Source organism: Microtus ochrogaster, chromosome 19, assembly GCF_000317375.1.
Source record: "Microtus ochrogaster isolate Prairie Vole_2 chromosome 19, MicOch1.0, whole genome shotgun sequence".
Taxonomy (NCBI): domain Eukaryota; kingdom Metazoa; phylum Chordata; class Mammalia; order Rodentia; family Cricetidae; genus Microtus; species Microtus ochrogaster.
The window spans coordinates 20967585-20981108 of NC_022021.1; the positions used below are offsets into that span (position 1 = coordinate 20967585).

Consider the following 13524-nt stretch of genomic DNA (forward strand, 5'->3'; position numbering starts at 1 on the left):
CTCACAAATCAGGTTCAAAGATGACTTATTTTCTCTCGTTGTTTAGGGTGCTTTTCATTAAGGATGCTGCACTTCTCAGCCAGCATAAAACAAGTCAAGTACTATTTACACAATTGCAACAAACTGATTTGTTTTCAGACCTTGAAATCTTAATTTTTTCATATGTTGTATGAAAATTTCCCCATCTTCCAGTTCTTCCCAGACCCATCCACTTTTCCTACCAACCCAACTTTGTCTTTTTTTTAACACACCAAATATCATTGGGCATATGGCCATCAACTGGCATGTGGTCAGCTTACCAGGGGATATACTCTTACTGAAAACACACTGTCCTCCCTTATCTATCTATCTATCTATCTATCTATCTATCTATCTACTTACCTACCTACCTACCTATCTCTGTCTCTACTTCTCTCCCCCACAAGCTCTCAAGGGATGGTAGCATGAAGGCTAAGCGTTGCCCAACTCTCATCTTCGTTCTGGAGTTTGGTCTGGCTTGGACTTTCACATATCTGGTACTCTTCTGTGTTCATATGTACAGCTGCCCTTCTGTGTTTAAATGACACTGTTTCCTTTTAGTCACCTCTGCTTCTGACTCTTACACTCTTTTCTTCTCCTCTTCCTCAATGGCTCCTGAACTTTGGAGGAGGCAGCATAATGCATATGTTTATTTTAGAGTGGAGCTTTCTACGGTTTCTTATTCTCTGCACCTTGTCCAACTCTGGATTTCTGTGTTAATCACTATTTACTGCAGAGGCTTCTTGGATAAGGGTTAGAAGGTACATTGATCTATGGGTCTAACAGTAAGTCATTAGAAGTTGACTTAATACTATGTCCATTTAGCAGCATAATGGTAATAGGCTCTCCCCTACAGCCTATGACCTATCTACCATATGTTCTTAGCATGAGAATAGTGTCAGGTATGGATTTCATCTTATGGAGTGAAACTGAAGCTCAGTCAGAAAGCAATTAGTTACTTCCTCTAAAGTAACGACATTATTGTATCAGTGGGCATGTCTTGTCAGGGCAGTTATTACTGTAGCTAGCAAGGTTATTTTTCTTCTCTGCTAGTTTGCATAGCCTCTTTGGGCACTATGAAAGCTATCCAGTAGGAATGAAACTTACAGGTCACTACAAACTTGATTCTTCCATGTTCTATGAGTTGGGTGTGTAGTATCAGTAGTTAAGACCTTACCCAAGAGAAGTACAGTAACCTACACTGTTTGTGGGTCTATGTATGTGTTCCTTTCTGGAACAACTCAAGAAGAGGTAGCCCATTGCTGGCATTGTTTTTTTATTTCTTAGTCTGCGGTGTCTACTAAAGTTACCTTTGTCCGATTATAAGGTAACTCCATTTGGATTCTCTCCCTCTCCCTTTTTCTCTCTCTCTCTCTCTCTCTCTCTCTCTCTCTCTCTCTCTTTCTCGTATTAAGTCAACTAGAGATTGTTACTAGCCTCATTGAAAAGAGGGAGCGTGACTGCTAGCATGCTGATGCTGTAATTCTGTGTGACGTGTTCTTCTGTTTTCCACCATAGACACAGATTTCCAAATATGTAGACTGGGTACATCTGTTAAAGTTACCTGGCATATGATGCTTCAAACATGGTTTTCTGTCTTCGGTCTGTTCTAAGTCACTTTTCCTCTCTTTGTTCACTGTTTTGTTGCTTTATTTTTTTACTTATGAAGAAGTAGAGAGCAAACCCAGTACCTCATATGTGACAATCAAGCATTTTGCCACAGAGGTAAACTACCAATGCTATACAATAAATTCTGGAAACCAATAAGACTTGGTCACTTTAATGATGGCAGCCATCCTTACCAAAATTATCAACTTAATTTTAAGAATCAAAATGCTAGTGTTTCACTCCTTCCTCTTCCACATTTCAGTAGTACACATGTACTTAGACATAAAGTGAAAATAAAATTCATTAGCCAGGCAGTAGTGGCGCATGCCTTTAATCCTAGAACTTGGGAGGTAGAGACAAGCAGAGCTCTGTGAGTTCAAGACCAGTGTGGTCTACAAGAGCAAGTTCCAGATAGACTCCAAAGCTTGAAAAAGAAAGACAAAAATAAATAAATAATATTCATTGATAACATCTGAACACATTTTTTTACTAACAACCTATAGGCAGCTCCTCTCATAATTCCCTGAGTCCTGAACCCTAATATAAACACCTACCATTTGCCCCAATAATCTTCTTTTAATGTCCACAAATAAATATTTACCAATATCTACACTTTCACAATATTTAGGAAAATTAATCTTTCTCACCATTAATGAAATATGTTAACTCTCCTTTGTTACGTAAAATGGTTGTTACACATAAAATTATTTATTTGCTCTCATTTCTCTGCAGGAAGAAATAAAATCTTTAGTAGTATTTGGGCTGTAGTATGGAGCCCTTCTTAGGAGAAAAATGGATGAAGAGAAGAAGTAACAACAGAAAAGAAAGAAATAGGAAGGGCAAGTAAAGACTGCTTGAAACCCAGTTCTGCAAGCACACCACAGTTTCTCTTCCAGTCTTTTGAAATAATTTCAGACTCGCAGAAAAGTACCAAGCACAGCACAGTGAATACATGACCCACATTGCTTCATCATGTCTCCTGTCTTCCTCTCTCCTCACTCCTTTTTAGAGTTAAATGTATAGATATCATGCTTCATTATCTATATACTTCATTATATATTTGTATGTACATCAGTGTACCTTTCTCAAGGAAGAAATCATTTATTTACACCACTGAAATATAGAAACCTAACACACATGTTCCTACATTAGGGGCCTGGCAACCACTGTTCCATGCACCTAAGAGCTGGCTTTTCTGGCCTTTCAGCACCAGGGAGACCCTCCCTGATCACAGAGAGAGAATGATGCTTCCCTAACTTCCTGAACATAATGAAGTTTGATTCTAAAATAAAATTTTCAGTGACAATGGGCATTATTTCTAACCCTTTAAGTCAGACTTAGGTCATCTTGTGATGGAATGACAAACTTCCTAAAGTACAGAGTCCCTCGGGTCCTAGAAGCGAAGTTAACATTACCCACCCTGTGCTTCCCACACTCCTATGCTGCTCTATTACATATAACACACATACATCAGTAACAGTGCTATAGAAGCAATCCAACATTCACAAATTTTTGCTCCTAAGTAAGAATACCCAACAAATAAAAAGCATAATCATTTGTGGTTTTGTATGGAACACTCTCTCCAACACTCAACTAGAATACTCACCATTTGCTTTTCTCAATTACTTTTTTTTAATAACAAATGAACAAAAAGCCCGCAACAATCACAGATAACAATTAACATCAAAGAGGTTACCACAGGATCTACAGGTAACCAGCACAGAAACTCACTTTCCCCATTCTGTCATTCCTTAATGTTTAATCTAATGTGACTGCATTTCATCAATGGCTGTTAGAGATCTTCTCATCAAAATATACAGCAAGTTCTAGCACTTATAAAAAAACTCAGTATGTTTTTACTATGTATTTGATAAGGTCTTTAGCTTCTTAATCTACTTAACTAGTCTTTTCCTAAAACTGCTAGCGTTCTTCAGACACTCAAAAGTATACAATTTCCAATAGCTATATTGAATGTTCCCGAGGTAGCTGACTTTTGCCCCGAATATCTGCTTTTTATTAAATTACTTGGTTTGGGGTTTTTAAATTTTTTGAGATGTTTCCACACTGCAGATCCAAAACATTTGCCAACGTACTGAATAGTAAATGTTCACAAGACACAGTTCTCCTTTATAAGAAACCAGCAACAAATGCTGGTGACGACTCCAGAGGAAAGAAACCTTTGCTGTTGGGGAAATGGCTCAGTAAATAAAGGGTCCACCACATCAGTACAAAGAACTTTGTACACACCATGGCCTAAGCTTGGATCCCCAGCTTCCAAGAGAAGAGTCTGACCCAACCTCAGCACTCGGATTATTCAAGATAAGAAGATCCCCAAACTCATTGGCTGGCCAACCCAATAAAATCAATAAGCCTCAAACTGGAGTGAGGTAAATGTCAAAGCATACATACATAAAACAAACATACAAAAATCTGGGATCAGGTAGGCCATGCGTCCTGCTAGAGACACACCCACATCAACCCTGAATCTCCATGTGTTTTCCATACACAGTAGGAAGAAGAAAGAAGCAGGTTAGCTAATCTAGGTAGGAGGCCTCTGGAGGGAAGCAGTTCAGGTTATAGACATCCAGGAGCATGCACTGGTTTTAGCTAAGGATCAACCATTTCTAAACATCTGTACTCTAACCAGGGAAAGACTATGCCATTGCTCTGAGTCTGACCCAGGGAAGACTTTTGCATTCCCATGGGTCCTTGATATTTGCCTGATTTTTGTCAACAATACACATTCACTCATGACTTCCCCCACACTCCAGGTTTGGGAAAAGACTCTAATTAAAAAAGGAAAAAGCAGAAAATGATTGAGGAAAACCCCTATAGGGACCTCTGACTTACACACACACACATACACACATGTGTGGGGCATACACACACACACACACACACACACACACAAAGAGGATGGGGGGTATATATTGGTGGGAATGCAAATTAGAGCAGCCGCTATGAAAATCAGTATCAAGAGTCCTCAAAAAAATTAAAGATAGAATAACCATTTGATTCAGCTGTACTACTCGGTGGTATACCCTTGGTGGAAATTCAGCATTCCACTAAGATGTAAGCAGACTTGTGTTTGTTGTGGCACTATTTACAAGAGACAAGCCAAGGGATCAATCTAGATCAATAGATAAGCTGGTAAAGAAAACACATCTATGCACAATAAAATTTTATTCAACCATAAACAAGAATAAAGTTATGATATTTATAGGAATTTGGATAGGACTAGAGATCATCAAGTAAAATAAGCCAGACTCAGAAAGACAAATATTACAATTTTTAATAAGTTGAATCTATATTTTTTAAAATAAAAAATGTAAAGGAGAAATAGTTGGAAAGAGAAAGAGGACCAGTAAGAGGAAGCACATTAATAAATGGAGGTCATTGAGGGGAGAAAAGTACATGGCATATGTATATCAATGTTATCATGAAACTATTATTTGAATGAATATGCACAAATAGGAAAAGTAACAATTAATTCTAACACAAAATATTTTCCTCACAGATAAAATATATACATTGAATTAAAACATCTAATAGTTTCTGGTGCCTAATCTAATTAACAGTTATTAATCTGCTTTAAAGAATTTCTAGAGTGTTTTACCAATGATAGATCACATAGGCCAATTCACTTCCCCAGGTTCTTCCATAGATATGGCCATATATATCTGATTTTAAATAAAACACACTTTTCGGGGGAAAGTATTATATAAACATTGTAATTGTTTTGTTGTTTCCATTGTAGTGCTAATTGCCTTTAACATTAGATTGGTTTTGAAATTTATTTTATGTGTCTTTTTTTTTTTGAATTTTTGAGACAGGGTTTCTCCGTAGCTTTTTGGTTCCTGTCCTGGAACTAGCTCTTGTAGTCCAGGCTGGCCTCGAACTCACAGAGATCCTCCTGCCTCTGCCTCCCGAACCACCGCCCGGCCTTTTATGTGCCTTTTAACACACTAAGAAACTTATATTCCACAGCTATAATGAAATATAATTTGCTGTTCTTGAAGTCTAGATAGGTCCATAAGTTAAAGAATGGCATGAATGTTATGGAAGTAGGTAACTGTCTTCTGATTGTATTTAAGGTCAGCCCCACTAGAAAAAAATAGATGCTTAGTGCTATTAACCTGACCAAGAACCCATGGTTAGGGAGCCCACAGGCATCAGGGGTGAACTAACGAGTGTTATTCTATTAAATGGACACAGCATCAAACTACCCTCTAAATCTGTATCTCCATACCCACACATCAGTCAACTCTCAGACCTCATCAGAGAAGTTTCTCTGTGCAATGAAAGGTGCTTGAACAGAGACTCACAGCTGCCGAGAACAACTGTCAGTCAGGTGCTCAGCACAAATGGGACATCTGTGCCACAGTCCTGCCTCAAGGCTCCAGGACCGTGACACAAGAGGCAGGAGGGCTGTAAGGAAACTAGGAAGTGGGATGGAATCTGAAAGGAGTTAGGGGGAGGCAGATGAATGAAAATGCTCAAAATACTTTATAAGAGACCTACATTGGAGCACCGGACTGAAATCTCAAGGTCCAAATCAGGAGCAGAAGGAGAGAGAGCACGAGCAAGGAACTCAGGACCGCGAGGGGTGCACCCACACACTGAGACAATGGGGATGTTCTATCGGGAACCCACTAAGGCCAGCTTGCCTGGGTCTTAAAAAGCATGGGATAAAAACAGGACTCGCTGAACATAGCGGACAATGAGGACTACTGAGAACCCAAGAACAATGGCAATGGGTTTTGATCCTACTGCACGAACTGGCTTTGTGGGAGCCTAGGCAGTTTGGATGCTCACCTTACTAGACCTGGATGGAGGTGGGCGGTCCTTGGACTTCCCACAGGTCAGGGAACCCTGATTGCTCTTCGAGCTAATGAGGGAGGGGGACTTGATCGGGGGAGGGCGAGGGAAATGGGAGGCGGTGGCAGGGAAGAGGCAGAAATCTTTAATAAATAAATAAATTTAAAAAAAACGTTCAAAACCAAAAAAAGAAATTCTCAGCTGACAAAATATTAAAAAAATTAGATTGTATAAGATCAAATATGTGACAATGTTTAGCCTTTTAACATCCAAAACAAAAAATGTATATCCCACAAATATAATGAAATATAGTTCACTGTTCTTGAAGTCTAGATCTGCTCTGTTCAGTATGGTAATCAGTAGACACATAAGGCGACTGAGTGTTTAATGTATCTAGCCCAAATTGGAACTTCTCACAAGAATGTAATGCCCATGATATTTCAATGTTTAAAATAAAAAAGCACAAAGTGTTTATATTGGAAGTGTGTTAAAAGAATATTTTTACATAGTGGGTTAAATAAAGATATATTATTAAAATTTATTTTACCTATTTCTCTTTACTGTTTTAAAACATGGGTTCCAGAATGTTTCTAATGATTTATGTGGCTCCCATTTGTCACTTGTATTTTGTTCCTATTGGAGACTGACACTGGCAGACATCACAGTTGTAAGCCAGTTTCTCGCATGTTGTACATATTATCTCAACACACTCTTCTGTTTCTTGCATTGGATTCTTTGGAACACTAGCAGATTATTAGAGCTCGTGAGAACACAAGAGGAAAGCTAGACAAATTCAGTCCATAATGAATCAAGTATTGACTCTAATATACTAATATTGTTTTAACTATCTTAACAATGAATGTCATGGTATCATTTAACATAGCCAAAGTTAATTGATTTTATTTTTACCTAACTCCTATAAAGTATTCTGAATATTATTATCAACATTTTAGCATCTATGAAAATATTTATTTAGATATTATTGGAAATATCAAATTCATTCTATCAAGAATTGAAACCACTATACTGCTATTGGAAACCAGTGCATGGTGCATGATGTTGAAATGTGTCTCAGAAATGGCATCACGCTGGAAAGGATACATTTGTTCCCAAAGTAGGACTCAAAGACTCTGTCACCTTCCAGAACAAGGTTGCATAAAGGTGCTAGTAATCTCTTAGAAAATCAGATGTGCACAGAACATATCACATAAATGGGCATCACTCTGTATCACAGGTCTTCGGGAACCCATAAAAACACAAAGATCATAAAGCTACTTCACTTTGAGTGATAAACTAAATCTATGTGAACCCATGATTTCCTTGCCACATGAACCTACGAAAGTGCGGTATGCCAGTCAATCAGCTGCCTGCTCTTACAAACTGGCAGACACATCCTTTTACATTCTCAGTCCTCACACCTCACGCAAGCACCACTACATGGCTCTCTGCCCTGGTCTCGTCTGTCTATCAACCTTAATTCACACTCTTCATGTAGCAAAGCAGTCATAAAATCCCAATTTTTCTGTTTCTTAAAAAGCTCAACTTCTCTCTATTCCTACTTTCTCCCTTAACTCAAGTTCTTTTCATCTCTCACCTATGGACCTAATTTGTGTCCGTGTCTCCAGTATTATGCTGTGCACTCCACTTTTCATAGTGCAAACATAATTGTATCACCCATCATTTATTTTCTCTCGGCATGAAGTCCAAACTTCTTAGGATGATGAAGAATTTGAAGATGAGGACTTTTACAGGATCTTCCCTGAAATTCCACTTGGGATTAGTTGATCTAGAAGAGAAAAGGAGAGAAGCAGACAGTAAATTAATCTTGATGCTAATATAGAAGACTGAAGCAAGGGTACATTGGTACTGTGGCACCTGAAGAGCACTCTAAAATCTTACACAAGAGAGTATTTCTTTTATTTTTCCACTTTGGTTTTTCGAGACAAGGTTTCTCTGTAGCTTTGGAGCCAATCCTGTAGACCAGGTTGGCCTCGAACTCACAGAGCTCCGCCTGCCTCTGCCGCACAAGTACCAGCATTAAAGGCATGCGCCACCACCACCTGGCTACAAGTGAGTATTTCAAAAGCAATTTATACCACATGTTTCTAACTAATTTGGACTTTTATCATCAAACATTTGCTCAGCAAAATTTATTAACATATTGTCCAACATGCTTTATGAAGCTTGCCTTCATATATATCACCATAAAACACTCAATTTTTAAAAAAGAAAGAGCTGACTCTGAAATCCTCTACCTGAAAATTACTAACTCAGTTCATGTGGAACCTATATGTGGCAAAAACACTTCCATATTCTCAACTACATTTTCTTTGGCATTCTTTTTAGTCTGTATCCCCAGATATCACCCCTCACAGAGCTAAATGCTATACATCGCCATCATCTTGGGTGGTAATTCCAAAGCTGTTGTGTGGAAACTATTGTCTTAAACATTTTAAGAGATGTAGGTAGAAAGTGTCAATGACAAATAAGTAAAAATTGTTGAGTTAAAATTAAACAGACTTATTTATTCTAAAATGTCTCGGTAACTTTATGTGGGAAATAGATATTCAAGAAGTAATTTCTCAAACTTATTTGACAATGGAACTCTTTCAACAATCTTTTGTAGGACATGAATACTCTGTAAATCTTAAAAATCTTCTCTGTCATGCTTCAGACAACTAAGGTGATGAATTTATCACCATCTTCTTGACTCTGATACTTACATATGACTACCGAACAAATGTTTTCAAGTTTTTCAATGTACACGTAAAAAAGAATTACCAATAACTCTACTTTAACAAAGTAATCTTAGTTTTGATGATGATAGATGTGCAACAATATTAAGAGGGCTAAATTTAGTTCACAAGCATTTTCAGAGGGAAAGATTTTGGTGAAAATTGTCATCTACTCATTTTTTAGTGAATTAAAGTATAATATACGGTCATTTCTGGATTATTACTACAATGCAATATAATTCTGAGTTGACATGTACCACTGAATATATTTTAGAACCACTCCTGTAAACATGTGTGCTGAGCAAACATTAAGTAATTTAAATAATATTAGTTTAATCAAGGCATAATTTTAACATTGATAAATATCCTTATGGGCAGTAGGCCCTGTTGCTTCTGACTGAGCCTTCTGAAGGAAAAATTTTATTGATATGTTTATATAACTAAACGATAATTCTAGTGTGTCCCCAAATCACATAATGTAATCTAAAGACCTTGAAAAATTAATTTAGAATTACCTAATGTTTATACAATGCATGCCATTTCTTTAATTATGAACAAAATTAAAAACAGCCTCTGTTAAAAAATATGCTGTTTACACTATGGTGTAGCATATAATATTTGACTAAAATTAGTATTGTTAACAAAAGACCAAGATGTAAGAAGTTACTCTTAATGATTATTAATAAATATTTTGAAGGTCTAGAGAGATGGTTCAGTGGTTAAGAGCACTAGCTGCTCTTCCAGATGAACTCAGGTTCAATTTCTAGCACCTACATTGGCAGCTTACAACTGTCTTAACTTCAGTTCCAGGGATATGATGCCAAAGCACATAAAGCAAAAGTTAAATAAATTATTAAATAAGTAAACATCCTAAAACAGTTTTTAAGAACTTTCACTTCCATTATGAAGGTTTAGCAATGAAAATTGTTCCCTGATCAAAAGTACCAGAAAACTGGATAAAATCCATGAAACAAGAGTTCAGGAACTAGATGAAGGGCAGGAGAAGACTATGATTCCTGAAAGAATGGAAATGAACAGGCTGAGTCTTCAGCTGCCACACCTGGAAGCATTTGTCAGACTATGGAGTATTGAATGGGGAACACAATAACCCAAGAATCAAATGAGCTCAAGAGATAAGAAATCGATACCACTGGAGTTTGTGGGCAGACATTACCAGACAGGAAGCTGGTGGGCTGAAAGTTCTGAAGATCTACAGAGATGCTCTTATCTTTAGCTCATTTTTTTTTCTTTCATCAGAATATACTTGTTTGAAATTCGTTCATATTGCTGCATGTAACAGAAAGACACTTTGGATTTTTCACTTATTGTTTGAGAGGATTTCATAAATATAAAAATAATGCATATTGATCAAATCTATCTTTTACTTGTTTCCCTCTGCCTTTTCCCACATCTCTACCACCACTCCCCCACCAACCTTATGTAATCTATTTTTATTCATATTTCATACAATAAAGCCAGACCAGAGTTTCCCCTCCCTCCACTCCTTCCAACTCCTATCTCTCCAAGATCTACTTCTCTTCTGTTTCCCTTCCATAAGAGCAGGAATATCAAACAAAAAAGATGTAGTTATTATGCCCAGTGTAATTCTGCTGTTTTAAAATAAGACTTGTGGTGTAGAACAGAACTATCAATACACATACGATCAACTAATTCTTAAGAAATGCATAAGGTCAGTGTAATAGGGAAAGAATGTTCTCTTCAACAAAATGGCTAGAACAGCTAAATATCCATGTGTGTAAAAAGATGAAATATTAGTTTGAAATGGATTGTAAACATAAAGGTAAAAACTGTAAATTTATAAAACTATAAAGAAATGAACAATGAAAGTGAATAAGACACTAAAAATTGGAAAGACCTCCTACATTTATGAAACTGTAGAAATAAACATATTGATTTAAATGCTTACACAAAAAAAAATCACAAAATTCCATTAAAATAGCAGAGTAGGCCAGACAGTGGTGGCACATGCCTTTAATCCCAGCACTCGGGAGGGGAGGCAGGCAGATCTCTGTGAATTCAAGGCCAGCCTGATCTACAAGAGCTAGTTCCAGGAAAGGCTCTAAAACTACAGCAAAAACCTACCTCGAAAATAAAAAAAAAAAGCAGAGTAGTTGATTCTTGTTTATTAGTTCATCTGAGAGTATCCTCTATCTCAATGTTTAATAAACTCGTTGAATGTAAAAAAAAATTAATCCAGTAACATCAGACAACTGGGAAGTCTTCTGCAATACAGTGTCTCTAAGAAATAATAGAAAATCCTCCACACCCATGATACTTCAACAATTTGACTACCTAAACAATGACAACACAATAGACTTACTAGCATGGAAGGTGGAAATTTCATGGGGCCCCAACCCTAATCAAAAAGCTATAGCAAACTAACCGCTGCTGAGAGAAGGAGAACCGGTCTTATCCAGGCAGGTGCGCCTAATTTATTATCCATACCAAGTGATCACCCCTAAAATCATGTACATACAAGCAACACCACTCTATAGACTCAGCAGGGTGTATTCATATATTCATGTGCATATATATATATATATATATATATATAATTTAGAAGGCCATGAATTTGAGCAGGAGGAAGGAGTTGGAGAAAGGAGAGAACTGATGCAATTATATTTTAATTATTTAATTTTTTCAAACAATATATTTTGATCTTATTTTCCTATCTCCCAACTCTTCCCAGATCCTCTCTATCTCCTTACACAACTAACTTTATGTTCTTGTTTTCTCTCTTCAAAAAACAGAAAAGAAAAAGGAAATAAAAACAAAAAAATGCCAAAAAAAACACCCAGTGAAATAAAAGGGATCCATTTTGTGTTGTCTAAGTACTCCTGGGAACAGGGCCTACCTGGAGTGTGACTGAGACAGCCAATAATGCTCCACTAGAGAAGCTGAATTTTCCCTCTCCCAGTAGGCATCAACTGTAAATAGCTTCTTGGTTAGTGGTGGAACTTTATGTCCATTTGTCTTCCTTGGTGCTGGGATTTTGTCTGGTTTAAACTTGTGCAGGTCTGTGCAGGTCTTACGTATGTTGTCACAATCTCTGAGTTCATTAGTTCATCCATCCTGTCCATCCTGCTGTGTCTGGAAGACACTGTTTCCTTGGAGTCGTCCGTCACCTCTGGCCCTGAAAGAAGAGGTTTGATGAAGACAGTCATCAAAGTTTTCCAAAGTCACTCTCTGAACATTGTCCAATTATGGGTTTCTGTGTTAATTTCCAAGTACTGCAAGAAGAAGCACTCTTCTCTAGTGAAGCACTGACCTATGAGTATAACAGTATGTCATTAGGAGTCGTTTTCTTGCTGTGTTCCTTCAAGAGAATGATAGTAGCTTTTTCCCCTAGGCCCAATAACTACCTAATGCCAGGTTTTTAGCCATCTTAGTGTCATGTATGGGTTCCATCTCATGGAGTAGACATTAAATCTCATTTTTTAAGTGGTTGGTTACTCTCATAACACTTGTGCTACTATTGCACCAGTATACATTGCATATAGTCACTATTGTAGTTTGAAGGGTTTGTAGTTGATGTTATTACTTTTCTCCTTCAGTATTGTGCAAAGTAGCTTAAAGCACCATGAACATTAGAAAATAGTGAGGAAACTTCTAGTTGATAACCAGCTTTGTTTCCCTGTGTTCAATAACATAAGTGAGTTGTGTCTTCAGGAATAGGACCTTACCATCAGGTTGAGAAGAGTACCAATAGTCTTGTCAATAACACCATAACCAAGGTAACTCTTAAAAAGGAACGCATTTAATTGAGGGCTTGCCAGCAGTTTTAGAGAGAAAGATGGAAAGACTGGGCCTGAAACCTCAAAGGCCACCCCTACCTACACACCTCTAACAAGGCCACACCTCCTAATGCCACTTACTGGCGAGTAAGCATTCAAATATATGATACTTTTTTGTTTGTTTGTTTGTTTGTTTTTGGTTTTTCAAGACAGGGTTTCTCTGTGGTTTTGGAGCCTATCCTGGAACTAGCTCTTGTAGACCAGGCTGGTCTCGAACTCACAGAGATCCACCTGCCTCAGCCTCCCAAGTGCTGGGATTAAAGGCGTGCGCCTATTCAAACCACCGAGGGGGTGGGATCTGTGGGACTTCTTTGGTCAAGAGCTCAACAAGATGTAATTTATTCCGTCACTGGAAGTTTTACTTAGCTGTGGCATTGTCTCCACCAGTGTATGATGACTTCACATAAACTCATTTGCTCTATGTACATACATTGGAAAGTTTCTACAGTAACAGATCTACTCCATTCTCTACCTGCTCCCCCATGTCTCCTCTCCAGTTAAGTCTTCCTAGCTTAGTTTCTCATTTATCT

The 13524-nt window shown here is 37.6% G+C and overlaps 1 long non-coding RNA gene across 1 annotated transcript in view; it reads right to left on the reverse strand.

Annotated features, from left to right (window-relative positions):
• Positions 1 to 6645: 6645 nt before the first annotated feature.
• LOC113457162 overlaps positions 6646 to 13524 on the reverse strand; it is a 102172-nt gene continuing 95293 nt past the window's right edge. The window contains exons 4-5 of the long non-coding RNA XR_003377784.1: positions 12055 to 12333; positions 6646 to 8230 (exon numbers count right to left, since the gene is read on the reverse strand). This is a non-coding gene — a long non-coding RNA (uncharacterized LOC113457162). The remainder of the gene's footprint in view (positions 8231 to 12054; positions 12334 to 13524) is intronic.